We start from the raw sequence: 18,106 nt of genomic DNA on the forward strand, positions 1-18,106 counted from the left end.
AGAACCGCAGAGACCCACTTTTAGCGTAGACTCCTCTAACCACTATGGTTAGATAGGTCTTTGGTATTCTTATATGGGTCTCTACTGCCTATGTGGAATATTATTTTTCCATGGAATTCCATTTGTCCTTGATTACGAGAGTCTCTAATGTGATTCTTGCATGAACCTTCCCATTCCTAGGGCCTATTGCCTTATCTTTGTCTATAGTTTTCAACATCATGAGTCTCTACACATAAGGCTTTGCATACCTAGCTAGGTGCAAAGGGGATAGGAGGTTGTCGATCCCTTTTAGAAGGTAGTGCAATTCCATTAACTATCATAAGAAACCCATGAGATGATAGTGTAGATGTATTACACACAAGTTGACACTTATTGAAGGTAATCAAGGCCCATTAGATGCTTTTGGAGATGCACTAGATGATACAACCAAGGCCCATATTCTATCTGACTATTATGTATTGATGTGCATTACCATCAATACATAATTCTCTAGGATATGTCCTATTGGTATGCCTCAACTTTTGTGTAATAGTGGAGACCCATTAGATATAAGTTTAGACCAAGTAGATGATAGCATAGGCCCATTAAATGGTAGGACGACAGAGACATAACAAGATTGTGAATAAAAATTAGATAGAGGTGGAGCCATATACCGATAGGACATATTTTAGAGAGTGTTATTTTAAAGCCTTTGCCTTTGCAAAGTCCATAGAAAAGAAATAAGGGATTGTCTCCCACACCATGCAAATACTTCTCTCTATATCATCACATAGGAGTAGACACAGAGTGCATGGGAGTTTAATAACAAGAATGCCCATAGCCAACAAATCAAGCTTGTTATAACAAGATGCATTCAAGTTTGTTATAACAAGATGCATTCAATCCATTTCATGTTATAACAAGATGCATTCAATCCATTTCTTATCTAGATGCATTCAATCCATTTCATGTTACTACCATCACATGATGGTAGTACACACCCATTACATGGTAATCCAGACCCATTAGATGTGGTAGTTATTGCTAGATAGTAATGGAAAGCCACTAGAGGACACCCATGTATACTTGTTTGGTAACACACACATGGGCCTCCCATACGTACACATGGTTCCGAGTACTTACACAAGGGTGACCTAATCACCTCAATGCCCAAGAAATATCTGAGCTCCCCCAGATCCTTCATCTCGAACTTCTGTTTAAGCAAGACCTTTACATCAAAGATCTCTGCATCGTGGTCCCCCGTAATGATCAAGTCATCTACATAGATGACAACAAGCACAACTCCTCTATTACCATGTCTCACATACAGCGAGAAATCTGCATTGGCTACATGAAAGCCAATAGTGACAAGATATTCAGAAATCTTGTCAGATCATGCTCTTGGTGCTTGTTTTAAGCCATACAAGGCTTTCTTCAACCTGCAAACATGCTCAGGGTGACCCACATCCTCATAACCAGGTGGCTGCAACATATACACCTCTTCTTGCAAATCCCCATGCAAGAATGCATTCTTTACATCCATCTGATGTAAAGACCATTGCTTTGATGCAGCCATTGCTATCACAACTCTCACCGTTGCCATCTTGGCAACTGGGCTGAATGTTTCCTCATAATCAATCCCATATGTCTGCGCATATCCTTTGGCTACCAATCTAGCCTTGTATCTGTTTATGCTTCCATCACTGTTATGTTTAACTTTGTACACCCACTTGCATCCAATGGCTTTCTTGCCTTCAGGCAATTGCACTAAATCCCAAGTTTCATTTCCATATAGTGCATCCATCTCCTCATCCATAGCTTTCTCCCAACACACATTTCCAACAGCCTCATCAATGCATGTGGGCTCAACAACCTGCACAACCTTTGCCATATATGCATAGTGATGTGCCACATAACCATCATAGGTAAATCTCTGCACAGGATTTCTCACTCTCCCAGATCTTCGCAGCTTCTCATTCATGGCTTCCATAGCCTTCTTTACACCAGGTGTTCTCATAGCTGGGATCCCAAGCTCCTCATCAAGGCTCATATCTGAGCCACTAGACTCTCCATCAACATGAGAATGCCCTGCAGAAATGTCAGGCATACCAAGGGGCTCAACCACTTTCTCTTTTCTTTTACGTGATGTACTAATCACATTTGCAGGACTGGTATTATGATGCAGCCTGCCACTCCATGGTCTATCACTAGATGAGGACTCTCCTGGTCCACTCAAAGATTGTGATTGCTGACCTGCATTCTGTGCAACCACACTTCCACTCACATCAGCCCCAATAGCTTCTTTTTCAGCAGCATACCAGCTGCTCATCTCATCAAAAACGACATCCCTGCTTACCCTCAACTCACGTGTAGCAGGGTTATAACACCTGTATCCCTTTTGCTCAAGGGAATATCCAATAAACACACATTTTTCAGCTTTCGGATCCAGCTTAGTTCTCAGCTCATCTGGCACATGCACATATGCAATGCATCCAAAGACTTTCAGATGAGACAAATCTGGTTTTCTGTCAGTAAACCTCTCCTCTGGAGTTACATCATGTATGGCTGCAATTAGAGTCCTGTTCATGATGTATACTACTATAGAAACAGCCTCAGCCCAATAGCAATGCGGCATATTCTTCTCTTCCATCAATGCTCGTGCAATCTCAGCAATGTGCCTGTTTTTCCGCTCAGCAACTCCATTTTGCTGCGGAGTGTATCTGCATGTAAACTGTCTCCGAATACCATTCTTCTTCAAGAATTCAGAGAACTCATTGGAGAAGTACTCTCCCCCTCCATCTGACCTTAGGCACTTGACATATTTCCCTGTTTGCTTTTCAACCAAAACTCTGAAATTCTGAAAGTGAGTGAACACCTCACTCTTCTCTTTCATGAAATATACCCACACTTTCCTTGTGTGGTCATCAATAAAAGTCACATAATACCTGCAGCCTCCCATAGATATGGTCTTCGTAGGACCCCATACATCTGAATGCACAACATCTAGTGCATTCCTGCTCACATATCTGTTACGTGGAAACACATGCTTTGTTTACTTCCCAAATTGGCATGCTTCACAGATTTTATGCATACCTTCCACTTTAAATTTTGGCAGCCCTGTCACAATTCCTTTTGTCTGCATAGACTTCAATCTCTGCACATTCACATGTCCAATTCTTTTATGCCATATGTCTATGTCTGCAACAATTCCTAAACCATTTGCAAACATCGCAGCACTCATTTTAGGCATGTCTACATCCAACGTAAACATTCTGCCCACTCTGTTGCCTTTTGCAACCAACCTGCACTTGTCTTTAAAATCTTCAACATAACACCCATCAGGGTTAAACCTAACCTGCAAACCCTGCTCAATCATCTGGCCAACTGAAACCAGATTCTTTGTTATATTTGGTACATGAAGTACATCTGCAAGGTACTTCACTTTGCCATCCTGCATAGACAATGGCACATCTCCAACGTGGGCAATTGGATGAGCAGTGTCATCCCCTGTTTCCACAAAACCTGGTCTTTTCGGGTTTTTCATCTCCTTGAACCACTCCCCATGACTCGTCATGTGGTTCGAAGCGCCTGAATCCACATACCATACATTATCTTTTTGTGCTGCATCAACATTTTCAGACATGGCATTCACAACATGTTGCATAACAAACAACTTTTCATTATCCTCATTATTTCTGCTTGAGGATGCATAGTTGTTTTGCTGCACTTTCCCATTTTGCATGTCAGCTTGCTTCTTATAACATTCTACCTGCACATGTCCAGGCTTACCACAATAATAGCATTCACGTGTATCATTATATTGCCTTTGCCAATTTCCGCGGCCTCTTTGACTCCCCTTGCCTCTGAATTTGCCTCTTCCACCTACGTGTTGTTGTTGTTGTTGATTCTGGGACTGTTGTTGTTGCTGCTGCTGCTGGCCATAATTCTGATTACCTGTTCGGCCACCTCCTTGACCACGTCCACGGCCTCCTCTACCTCGTCCTCTTCCTGAACTCGTGTAGAAGGCCTGTTGCTCTGAACTGTTTTTACTTTGTGAAGACTGTTGGTCTTCACCCAAGTTCTTCTCTTCGATAATCAGCATAGACACCAAATCTGTAAAGTTGGGAATGTTTTCCCGAGTCTGAATAGACGTCTTGAACGCCTTGTATTGTGGCCCGAGACCACGTAGACAGACTTCCATCTTGTCATCATCATCTACTGACACACCAATAGATGCAAGGGATTCCACAATACCCTTTATCTTCAGTGCATAGTCATTCACAGACATGCTCTTTTTCTCCACAGTATGAAGTTCATTCTTCAACTGTATCTTACATGCCTTGGTATTAGTTTCATAGAGCTTTACCAAGGTGTCCCACGCCTCCTTGGGGGACTTGGCATCCTGAATGTGCCCAATCATGGTGTCTTGTATACTAATGGAGAGCTAATACATAACCTTCCTGGCTCCTTGGTTCCAGTCTTTAAACTCTTTCACATCTGCAGCAGCAGTCGGATTTATATCCGGTATCTCCGGTGCCTCTTCATGCTCACCTTCTATGTAGTCCCAATAGCCTTTTCCCATCAGGAAATTTGTCAACCTGAACCTCCAAGCATGGAAGTTATTCTTGTCAAGCTTCTCAGCCACAATCTGAGTTATCCCATCATTTGACATCTTGCCAAACACACAATTTTACCAGAAACTGCACTCTGGTTTTTTTTGCACAAATGCTGTATTTTCTGCAGCGGTACTGTAGTACTCTCAAATGTCACAACCAGTGACTTCGATATCTCAACACATGGGTCTCTACATAGGTCTTGATCTTTAATATATACACATAGGTCTCTACTATGCCATTGGGGATTTCCTACGCACATACCCAATCCACACATGGGTCTACACTACCCATACATGGATATGCTAGGAGATATCCACAACTCATGCATCTGAGACCCATGTGGCAAAGTTACCAATATAGCCTGGATATGGATTCTTTTGGATAGAATGGACATGCTTCCTTACCACTCCATGTATGTATACTGGAGACATAGTAACATTGTGCTTAAAGTAGACTCTCCCCTACATATGCGTGGCTCTCGTCTACCCACACATTGGTCTCCTCTACCCACACATTTGTCTCTTCCCCCTATAAATGGCTCTCTACTACTACCTACATGTGTAGGTAGTAGAGACCAATTTTAAGTAGTGGCCATGACTGGAGACTATGGGGCTCCTCTCCCCTTTCATCAACACCCATGTGTGGCTAGTGGAGAGTCATTATTACTAGTCAAGACCCATAGTGGAGATCCATTTACAACTAGTCGAGACCCATGTATGGTAGTGGAGATCCCCATTACAACTAGTTGAGATCCATGTGTGGGTAGTGTATACCATTCTATGACTAGTGGAGACTATGTAACTATGTGGTAAGGAAGCATGTCCACATGGGTGTTCTCTACTCGTGGGCACCACCAGAACTAAGTTGACCCATGTGTAGGTATTAGATGCCCCTGGTAAGCATATTAGATGTCCACATGGGTGTTCCCTACTCGTGGGCACCACACAGAACTAAGTCGACCCATGTGTAGGTATTAGATGCCCGTGGGCAACAAGAATAAGCATATGATGGGTGGAGACAATTGGAGACCCATTGAACCTAGTCTCAGTGTGTGCAATGTATTTTTCGTACGGCTTGCAGCCTTTTGGGTCTCCACTACTTACACCACTACTTACACATGGATCCCCAATGATTCTGTAAAATTCACTACTTCATTCTCCCTTTCTTTCTTTATTGTTCCTGATTGGATCATTACATTTCTGCTATTATTCTTAACATGCACTGATAATTTTTTATCAGGATCCATTTGCATATATTAATTTTTTATCAGGATCCATTTTCGTATATCAATCCTGTGTATCAAAGGCCTATAGAAGTTCCAAGACATATCACCATTGGACGCAATGGGGACCGAGAAGATAATGGATGCCCATGGTAGCTATTTGCACATGGGTCTAAAGTCCCCACCAATATTGGACATGGTGACCCCATTAGTGGATTGCAGATGCATGTGTTGTGAATATCTCCTAGCATATCTAGGTGTGGGTAGTGTAGACCCATGTGTGGATTGAGTATGTGCTGCCTAGTAAATCCCCAATGGGGTAGTAGACCTATGTGTACATAAATGAGATCAAGATTCCTATGTCTATAGCCCAAATGTCGGTATTGGAGACCCATGTGTCTATAGTAGATGAAAGAAAGTGTCACTGAGCTTAAGACACAATGATAAATAGCATGGCTTCTCCTCCCTTTTATTCACTCACCAACTTCTTGATAGCATCTTGAACATCTACAATCGTACATCTGAGCGTCATGCATAGCCGTATTCTTTATCTTTTCTACTTAAACAAAGAGCTCAACCTATCAAATTTTGCATTAGAATTCACCATCGAGGTCATGTACTAAGCACACTTCGACACCACCATCTCTACAGACCCGTGTGTGTGTAGTGTCATGCATTTGTGGGATAGCACAGAGACCCATGTGTAGGACAGAGCCATTAAATAAGTAGTGGGAATGACTCACCTCCACTATACACAACCCACCTATGACCCAGGATGGTGCATAATAGTGTGAATGTTGCAACACACCCATGGATCTCCACTACTTACACATGGGTCTACACTACTTATAATTCATCTGTCTTTACCTATCTATGGGTCTCTCCTAACCATTTATGGGTCTCTATTACTTAACTATGTGCCGACACTACTTACATGCATCTCTGCTACCCATTTATGGGTCTCTACTACCTAACTATGTGTCTACACCGCAATATCGCTACTACTTAACTATGTGTCTCTACTACCTAACTATGTGTCTCTACTACCTAACTATGTGTCTACACCACATGCAATATCGCTACTACCCAAATATGGGTCTCTCCTACCAAACTATGGGTCTCTGCTACCTAACTATGTGTCTACACTACTACTACCCAAAAATACACTAATGTTTCAACAAAAAGTCCTTTTTGTGACCTGGTAAGCCTTTATATGTATATATGGTGGTCTCTACTACATATGTAGTGAAGGTGACCCATACATATATAGTGGAGGTGACCCATATATATGTAATGGAAACCCATACATATGAGAGGGACACCCAAGTTCAAGTATCTACAAGCGACTTATGCGCCCAAGGTCTCCACTATGTACATAAGGCTCTCCATAACTAGACATGGGTATCGACTACTTACATTTGGGTCTCCATTATGTACAATAGGGCCATTACCTAGGCAAACACCCTAGTACTTATAATTGGTCTCCATTGGGGTTGTCTCCTATCTACACATGGGTCTCCACTCTACATGCCACTACATACACATGCATGTGCTTTAGACACATTTTGGTGTCTTTTGCACATAGGTTCCACTACATGTGCATGGGTCCCTCCTATTCACACATTGGTCCACCTGTGGGGGCTAAGCAGCTTGGATGTATGATTATAGAAATGTTCAAGGTGGTGTCAAGGAGCTTTGGTGGAAACCACCCTTAGGCTAAAAGGAATGGACAAGATTTTGCAGTCTACAGTGCGAGGTCAAAGTGTAACAGTCCCCAAACGATGGGGCAACTATCCTAAAAGCTCTTCATGTAGACTAAGGGTATGTAAGGGTGCTCTAAGACTAATTCAAAGATTATTTGGTACATGCCTTGGGTGAGAGCTAATGCAACGCTTGGATACAAACAAACTTGCATTCTGTTCACCCCATGAACCAACAACCCTTATATGTATGTACCTTTACAGAAGCTTTCACACACACACTCACTTCCAGGAGCTGCTAAAAGATGAAGCGACAATGGAGAATGGAGAGTGTGCATGGATGTCATATTTTTTTAGTGCCATGGCCATTGGAGATTTGGTGTTGCAGATTTGGTGAAAACCACCTTTGGGCCAAAAGGAATGGACAAGATTTTGCAGTCTACAGGGCGGGGTCGCAGTGTAACAATCACCAATGATGGGGCAATTTCTTGAAAGCTCTTCACATAGACAATCCAACAGCAAGGCTAAGACCATTTGAAAGGTTATTTAGTACATGCCTTGGGTGAGAGCTAACGTTGGGTATCGATGGACATGTAAGGGTATGTAAGTCTTTAAGACTAATTGAAAGGTTATTTAGTACATGCCTTGGGTGAGAGATAATGTTGGGTATCAATGGACATGTAAGGGTATGTAAGTCTTTAAGACTAATTGAAAGGTTATTCATTACATGCCTTGCGTGAGAGCTAATGTAGTGCTTGAATGCAAGGTTATGTTTTAATCTATGTGGGGATGTAGATGGAAATGTAACGGTTTTTAAGGGTTCTCTAAGACTAATTAAAAGTTCATTCAATACATGCCTTGGGTGAGAGCTAACGAAGTGCTTGGATGCGAGGTTATGTTTAAATCTATGTGAGGGTATAGATGGAAATGTAAGGGTTTGTAAGGATTTAGGATTTACAATTTAGGGTTTAGGATTTAGGGTTGAGCATTTGGGGTTTAGTGCAATGTAAGGATTTAGGGTTTAGAGTCTAAGGTTTAGGGTTTGGGGTTTAGGCTTTATGATTTAGGGTTTAGGGTTTAGGGTTTAGGATTTAGGATTTAGGATTTAGGGTTTTAGGGTTTTAGGGTTTTAGGGTTTTAGGGTTTAAAATTTTGGGTTTATAAGGCTAATCCTTTTAAGACATGCCTTCTTGGGTGAGAGCTAACGTAGTGCTTGGACGCAAGGTTATGTTTTAATCCATGTGAGGATATAGATAATGGCAATGTAAGGGTACTTTGAGACCCTTATATACCCTTTATAAGTTAAGGCTTTACAACATTACAACTTACACTACGCCTTTTTAGGCCTGTCAAGGAGTAGAAGCCCTTATTAGGTGGAGAAGCTAGTGTTAAAAGGATACAATGTTGTTAAGCATTATGTAGCTCTTTTTTTTGTCCTTCAAGTATAAATAGGTTGACATTCTCTCTAAATGTATAGTTTGGTGTAATCTAAGCTAAGGTAGCTCCTAGTTTCACAACTCAAATACAAACAAACTTGAAAAAATCGAGATGTTCGATATCTCCCGATCGACCTGCGCACACTCGTGAAGGGAATACATGGATATATGAATAGATTGGTCACTATTGTGATTGTTCCATGGACAAATGGAGTCCCATGCAAACACCGCAAAGACCCAGGTTAGAACTGCAAAGACCCAGGTTAGAACTACGAAAACCCATGTAAACATAGGAAAGCTCCACAATAGAGTAGTAGAGACCCATATAACAATACCAAAGTCCCATCTAACCATAGTAGAGACCCATGTAATCCTAAAGGAGACCCATGTAAAGATAGCAAATACCCATGTTAGAATAAAAGAAACCCATGTAGACATAGAAATGAACTGTGTTAGAACAGTAGAGGCCAATGTCATCTTGGCAAAGTCTCATGTTAGAATAACGAAGACCCATCTCAACAAACTGGTCACCACACAAATAAAGTCTCTATATCATGAGACCGGAGGAATGGAGGTCTATGCCATAATCATATTAGAGACTCGTGTAATCATGGACAAATGGAGTTCCATGGAACAATCATATTCCAAATCCAGGTAAAGACCCATATAAGAATAGTAAAGACCCATCTAACCAAAATGGAGACCCATATAATCAGTAGGAGACCCATATAAGCATAGGAAAGACCCATGTTAGAATTGCAAAGACCCACTTGATATTAACGTAGACTCCTCTAACCATAGCAACGACGATCCATGGAACAATCATAGTATATAGCCAATCTATTCCTATATCCATGTATTTATGGCACAGATCCTCGTAGTAATCATATATTTATATGGGTCTTCATTTATACTTATGCATTGGTCTCTTCTACCCACATCTAGGTGTCAATTGCTTGGCTCTCTACTCCCTACACATGGGTGCATTCTTGCACACCTTGCTACAGATAGACCATCCAAAAACTCTATTACTTATTACGCATGGGTCACATAATTCTTATGGTTCACATTTTGCATCTATTAAGGAAATCAATATAATTCTTTTTGTGTGTGTGTGTGCGTGTATCTAATTAGATAATATCTTGGATGAGTGAGCATATGCCAAGATCGTAGAAGACACTGCAGTGAGTTGGGGATATCTGTCTTTAAAGGAGGGGTCACCAAACAAGTATAGAAGGGTGTCCTCTACACACACACCGGTCTCCTATACCCACACCTACTACCTACAAATGAGAATGCACTAGTCACACATGGGTCTCCATCCCAAAAAAAAGTCGTTATAAGGTCTGCGCTACTTACAATGTATGTGATGTGGAGACGCATGTGGAAAAGTTACCATTATAGCCTGGATATGTATTAGGACACAAAATAGCTTATCAAATCATATTCACATGCACTTGAGGTCTAGAAAGCTCATCAGAGACGACCTCACTCCAGACGATAGTGCATCAAATCACCCTGGATCTTCCTATCAAAAGGGTGTGGGTTCAGGCCACTCAATTGAGTGTCTTAAGGAATCTGACCACCATTGAAACTAGTAGTGAAGAATCCATGGAAGAAGGGTTGCGATACTTTGGGTTTGGGGAAGAGGAGAAACCACCCTCTCCTACCAGATCCAGCGATATCATTGATATAGCTCGGGGACTTTTTGGTCTCCAAACTAGCAATGATAAAGAGGCACAATCTGCAAGCATGGGTCCGTCAACCAGCACTAGACTTGGTCCAAGGCAAGAAGTACCTACCCAAACTTCAAATTTGAGGCTGTCAAACACTAGCACCCCCCCGAATGAGAAGGGACATGGAAAGTGTGGCCAGGATTGGTCAAGTATTCTTCCCAACCTCAGAGGAAGTAGAGTTGGATCTGAAAAGGATTGAGGTAGAACGACAGCTCTACAAGAGTTGAGCTTAAAGAAACAAGAGCTCGATACTTGAAGGGCGAGAGCCGAGCAAAAGGAGATGGGAAGTGTAAACTTACTCCAATCACGGGGGGGTAAAGAGCCGGACATAGTCATGTGTAAAAGTGAGGGAGAAACTCAAAACTTAGAACCCATTAATGAAGAGCCCAGAGCGGAGGAAGGGTTTGTAACCCTAGATAATCTACCAAGAGCAGCAAGTGAAGTGGAAGACCGCTTGTACACCAAAAAGGACATCGAGCAGATGATCAATCATCCCACGTTCCTATAGGACATGGAACTCTTAATTCTGCAAAGGTGTACAGAGGTGGCTAATGAGATGAGCCATTCCAGAATGAAGTAGCTGGACCATCCCATAGACCGGAGATGCCTAGAAGAGCCAACATAGGAAGAGGAAGAGGTCTAGGTAGGGGGGAGCAATTCCTCAAATACCAAGGGTGGATCCAACCATTGATCTTAATGTAGCACAAGGACGGATCTCTAGAATATGGCCACCAGAAATGGGTCGAGAAATGGTTAGGGAACCATGCACTGCTCTAGAATCTTGACCCTCCCAAATGAAACTCGTTATGATGAGTGTGTGTGCTAATTAAGTTTACACTCAAGTTCGGTTAGGTTACAAGATGGAAACTTGTACTCATAAAAAAACTTAAGATGCTGTGCTTGTATTCCAATGCTTCAAATGTCCTCCTTTTATATGAGGAGAGTACAACTTAGCCTTTCTCTTGCATGTGGGATAATTCTCATCACTAGGTGATGTGGCTTCTCACACTCACTCCATATTTTCCTTGTGCTCTTTGGCACCATGTTTCTCAACACTCCCCCTTGGTGCCAAAACTTTGGGCTACTCAAGGTGGTTGGATGTCGGTTACAAAGTCTTGTTTGACTTTTTACTTTCTACATTCCCCTATGTGCTATGAGCAACTTTGGCGGCCTATGTGCTACTTTGGCACTTCATGCCCTTAATGCTACTTTGGCTCTTAGGTGAGGGATGAATTTCTAGCTTGGGTACATCATCGGTCCCAGAGGCTAGATACAGGCACTTTTTGTAGGGAGTAGAATTTTCTTACAAGAATTTTTTTGTTTAAAAAATGGGTAGTGGTTGGTAGCATCTTTGTTTCTTTGTTGATGCTTGATTATGTTTACATTTGATGTAAATGCACTCTTGCTTTGTTTATCCACACATGCACTTGCATACTCATTTGGTTGCGAGATTTTTACAAGAAATTTGCTCTTCATTTTCAAACTCACTCTCGTGTGCTCATGTTGGCCGCTTTTACAATGGTTTTTACATACGTCATTTTGGAGCAAAACTCCCATCATTTTGGTGAATGCCATCCTCACACATTTTTATTAAAAAAATACTTCAAATAAATAAGCCCATACAAACACAGCCTTACCCCTTTTTTTTTGTTTCTTTTCTCTCCTTTTTTTTCCTTTTTCTGTTTACTTTTTTTAAAAAAGCCAATGAAAAAAAAAAGATATCTTATCTCCTTCTTTTGTGGTGCTGTGCTACTTCAGCGACGTGGGTGCTGCTCATCACTGCTATTTCAGTTGCTCTCTTCTTGCAGGCAAAGAGCCATGTCAACACCCTCTCCCAAGCATCTGATGATGCGAGATGTTAAGCTTGCAGCACGACCCTCCCGCCCCGCCGCCGCAGGCATCACAAAGGAGCCCCACAAGACAATAACACCATGCTCTGGAACACTGTCATCTTCGGGCCTGATGATACCCTCAATTCAGTTGTTATTATTGTATGACCTAAACCCCAATTCACCAACAAACTTAGAAGCTGTATCCAAAGATGTAGGAGGGCATCGCCTCTAACATTTTTTGTTTTGCTCAATATTTGCTACCCGAGCTCTTGCTACTGGCTATCTCACTTTGTATGCAACGAGCCCTTCTTTCAACTATGCCTAAATTTGTGCGTCTAGAGAAGGAACTTCTTCTCCTCTATGTACTACTCCTATGCTACGATGATACTTGTAGGCTCGTTGCTCTTCATAGTGGCTTTATTCCAATGGTGGCAAAATGGCCTTTGTGTTGCTGAATGCAGGCTGCACTAAGCTTCTTTGCTTGTCTTTCTCACATAAAATCAACCCAACCCTCTCAATGCTCATACAAGGAGTAAAAGCAAAACACACTAAATCTCTCTAACTCGGATAAATTAATGGGGAGCTTAGGGAAACAACAATACAGACCTACAACTTGCTAATTCTAAATGGTTGCTAATCTCCTTCTCCTAAATGAGGCTAACAATGATCCCTAATGTTGAAGAACCAACCTTAAATCAAAGAAGGATTAATCCTACCATAGACTTGGCCACCATGGCTCTGATACCATGTTGAGTGATATGGATCTAGGCTAGCCTATGGACAAGGCAGCTATCTAATCACACACTAATCTTACTCTAATGACAATACTAATCTAAGGTGGATAGAAATGAAAGAGACTCATTGTGATGAGTGTGTGCTAATTAAGTTTAGACTCAAGTTCAGTTAGGTTACAAGATGGAAACTTGTACTCATAAAAAGACTTGAGATGTTGTGCTTGTATTATCCAATGCTTCAAATGTCCTCCTTTTATATGAGGAGAGTACAACTTAGTCTTTCTCTTGCATGTGGGATAATTCTCACTAGGTGATGTGGCTTCTCACACTCACTCCATATTTTCCTTGTGCTCTTTGGCACCGTGTTTCTCAACAAAGGAATGGGTAGAAAGCGGACTAAGGCCAGCCGACACTACAGAGGATGTTCTATCACTTCTAGTAGAAAGAACCTTAAAACACACAAGAGAAAAAACAACCAAAGTTGTCAAGATACCGGTTAATCAATTGGGGCGTTATTACGAAAGTGATGACACTAATTCTACAATCCCAATTCATCCTAAAATGGTACCACATGCACTGGCTATCCTGGGGATGGTGGGGCGGGGGTTAGCATCATCACAAAATAATGTTTGGAAAACTAGGGAAAATCCGATCTAAAAAGAGCAGATCTAAAATGGCATGATCTGTTTTCTTCACATAGAGTGAAGAATCTGCTAAAGAAACTTGAAATCCAAGGGAGATAAGAAACATCTTCAAGGTCCATTAGGCTTTTGGAGAATGTGAGACCCAAACTCTTTACGTTTCTCTACCATCATACATTTGTAGTAATGGACTTTCTGCACCAACCAGACTCATGAGGGAATCCAAATTGGTGCACGATTGGGCATTAGATCATATGTATGTGCATAGGGATTCGCAAATTTTAAAGATAGATCTGAGAACGTGGCGAGCACACCCCATGGAAGGGCAACTGTTCGATAATGATTCGGTCACATCCGTACAAATATGCCAACCCACGGTGGAAAATTCCAAAGAGGAAGAGGAAACGGAAATGTATGCATCACTTCCTCCTCCGAATTTCAATGAAAATTGGATGCATGTGCTAGCTACCATAGATGTGATGCAACCCCGAGGAACCCAATATGTGGAATCTGGAACTATTCCCACTACCTCTGTCTGTATGGTCAATTGGCAAACCATTGATGATGAGGAATGAGAAGAGGAGGACTCTAGCATAGAAGGGACTAGATCACAAAGCCAGACCAACGCCCAACGTCTTAGAAGATGGCGAAAGCAGAAACGATATATTGCTCGACGAAATGCCCTACTACGAGAAGAAGACCCACGGATGCCCAGTGGCTGAGATACCTCGAAGCCACTAAGGTACACGATGAGTTTTCTAGGGATCGAGGTGAGAAATTGAGTAAGATATCACTTGAAGGAAAACATGAGGAAGTCATCCTTCAAGAACCAGAAACGCCCAAGCTTACGAAAGCTGGGCGTCGAAAATGAACAAAGCTTTGGCAGAAGCTGAGCGAGAGGCCAGGAAAGTTATGGCTAAAGAAAAAAGTGAGAATGAGGGTAAACTAGACTTGCTTTTAGTACCAGACCACTTCAAAACCTACACTGTTAGTGAACGGAAACTAGTCCAACTGACGGGCAAAAAGGGTTAAGGAAGATGGGTTGTCCACATCATACGATGGCCCAACTGAAGTTAAGGAAGCTGATATTGCGGGACCAAGGGAGGAAGCCAAACCTATTTATATCACTAAGGACTTGACTTCGGTTGAAGAAAATGAGCTTGTTACTCTCCTTAAGGAGTTTAAGGATTGTTTCGCCTGGAACTACAAGGAGATGAACAGTGTACCACCCAAGGTGGTATCGAGACCAACCATGCAAAAATCATACCAGATGAATCCTAAATATGCGGCAATTGTAAAGGAGGAAATCGATAAACTCATTGGTTGCAGATTTTATCTATGAGACAGAATATATGGATTGGTTGTTTTGTCACCAATCGTAATAGTGCTAAAAAAGAATAAGAAACTTAGGGTATGTGTCGATCTTAAAAAGGTCAACAAAGCTACTAGGAAAGACCATTATCCATTGCCCTATACAAAACATATTTTGGAGAGAGTGGCTGGTGAAGAAGCTTATAGCTTCTTGGATGGATTTTTCAAGCTACAATCAAGTGTCTATAGCACTAGAAGACCAGCATAAGACAACTTTCAATACAATGTGGGGGACATTTGCATACAAAGTCATGCCTTTCGGTCTCACCAATGCCCCAGCAACAACATTCCGACGATTGATGTGCACAACCTTCAAACACTACTTTTTGCAGAAGTGGTTGGAGGTATTCATTGATGATTTGTGTGCACACTCTCAATGGGCAGACTATCTGGCTTGCTTAAGGAAGGTGTTTTAGCGATGTCAATTATATCGTATATCCCTAAATCCTTTAAAGTGCCAATTTTGGGTCAAACACGGTGTGATATTGGGACATATTGTCTCTAAGAATGGTATATCCATGGATGACACAGCAAGGTCAAGTTGATCTTGAAACTGCTACCACCCACTAATTACAAAGGTGTGCAAAGATTTATGGGCCACATTGGGTATTATCACCGCTTCATAATCTTCTATGCTGAAATCGCTAAGCCATTGTACAAGCTACTCATTGTCTTTGAATGGATTGAGGAATGCCAGGAAGCATATAATCGATTGAAGCAGTCATTGGCGAGTGCACCAATTCTAAGGCCACCCAATTAGAACCTTATATTTCATGTGCATATCGATGCATCGAACTTTGCTATTAGATGCGTTCTAGGACAGCCTAGTGAGTTCAAATTGGACTATCCAGTCTGCTTTGCTAGTCGTCAATTGAATGATGTAGAGGTGAATTACACTACCACAGAGTGAGAAGGGTTGGCCATGAATTATACAGTTAAGAAGTATCGACATTACCTATTGGCCAACAAATTCATGTTCTTCGTGTGGACCATCAGGCCTTATTATATCTAGTGAACAAGCCTTGCACACGAGAAGAATCACGCGCTGATTGCCATTACTATTGGAATTCGACTTTACAGTTATGGTAAGAAAGGGGACACAGCATGTGTTGGCCGATCACATGTCAAGAATTCCAAATGGGGAACCAACAATTGGTCTTGATGATGATGACCTCCTTGATGCTTGTTTGTTCAAACTGGACATGGTGCTAGAATGGAGCGAGGAGATATCCGATTATCTAGCTTATGGTTTTCTACAAGAAACACCCTTGAACAAAGATAAAATGTGGTGGCTATCAAGCTTGCTACACCTAATCAATTAAATGCAAGAGAACTATATAAGCTAGGTAAGGACAATGTCCTAAGAAGACGCGGGAGAGAAGATGAGTTCATCACACGATATTAGATGAAGCTCATTCAAGGATAGCTGGAGGACATTTAGCTGGAGTGTTTACGGCTTGCAAGGTACTTCAAGCAGGACTATGGTGGCCTACATTGTTCGGGGATGCCATAGATTTTGTCAAAAGGTGCGAGGAATGTCATCAATTTACTATCCCACAACAAATGAATAGTATGCCGATCACCCCTGTTATTGAAAGACAACCTTTCGAGAAATGGGGGATTGATTTTGTTGGATCTATTAGTCCAGTGGCACATCCATCACAAGCCGGATATGTAATCGTGGGGCCACGGACTATTTCACTAAATGGGTAGAAGCCAAAGCCTTGAAGCAGACTGGGTGCAATCTCCCCCCCCCAACGAGTGTGGTTCCACTCCCACACGTGGTATTTAAATCATATTAATAAATTTAGGGAGCTATAAATAGCATAGCTTTTCCAAGATTGAGCTATTTACAAAATTGAACCTTAGTCCAATGCTTTTAAAGCATCTCATAAAAAATAAACCTTACCCAATTAAAATTGCTAGTGGGCCTTATTACATAAAATGACTATGTGCACATTTACACCTCTCGTGTCCATTTGCATATTCCATTAAACCGAATCCTACACAAATTAAATTAAACATATTTTGCATAATTATTAATTCATAAAAAATATGATAAAAATATATACCTGTAAACAGTCCTCCCATTTGGGAAAGCAATTGTCCTCAATTGCGTAAGAAAAAATGCTAAGAGAACAAGATTGTTGATGTCATAACCTGCAAGGTAAACTCAGAGGTCTGAACATGGCTCAGAGGCACAAAGGCATAGCTCAAAGGTTCTCATGGACATGGAATCCCAAATCAAGAAAACTCGTGCGATACCAAAGTTGATGATTATCACACTGATTATCAAATCAAGATAACATATACAAAACAAAGATGATCATCATCTTCACACAACCTCTCAATCCATCAGCTATACGACAACTCAATCGATACCCTCGCACATCTCATGCAATGTGACACCTCAATTGGTATCATCGCACTACTCGTTACTCAGACGCTATCCACATTGCATGCCCAGAGATATAGACAACCCACAAATAATCAATAACATCCATACACATGTTTGCCAGGTGTAAGTACCCAGGGAATCACCCCTCCATACAAACCAACTGAAACAAACAATGAGTCACAAAAGCATGTCATATATGGGTGTCCCCGATATACATTAGTACAAGCACATGAGAGGATGGCTTCATGATCGGTGTGGAAGACTAGATCTACTAAAACAATGCATATGCAGTGAACCAATCAAATGAATGTATGTAAGACGAGTCTATGTGTCCCATACCACATAGGCACGTTGTACATACACACATAGGATGGTAGAAAGATAGAAGACATAAATGTGTCTGGAGTAAGTATATGAAACCAATCTGATGTCCCATACCAT

General features: G+C 41.5%; 1 long non-coding RNA gene across 1 annotated transcript in view; it reads right to left on the bottom strand.

Moving 5' to 3' along the window:
* Positions 1–17,493, bottom strand: part of LOC147605858 (uncharacterized) — a 35,193-nt gene extending 17,700 nt beyond the window's left edge. The window contains exon 1 of the long non-coding RNA XR_015265011.1: positions 17,340–17,493. This is a non-coding gene — a long non-coding RNA (uncharacterized LOC147605858). The remainder of the gene's footprint in view (positions 1–17,339) is intronic.
* Between the last annotated feature and the right edge of the window lie 613 nt (positions 17,494–18,106).

Source organism: Cibotium barometz, chromosome 58 (assembly GCF_041138505.1).
Source record: "Cibotium barometz isolate CiBa-2024 chromosome 58, ASM4113850v1, whole genome shotgun sequence".
NCBI lineage: Eukaryota > Viridiplantae > Streptophyta > Polypodiopsida > Cyatheales > Cibotiaceae > Cibotium > Cibotium barometz.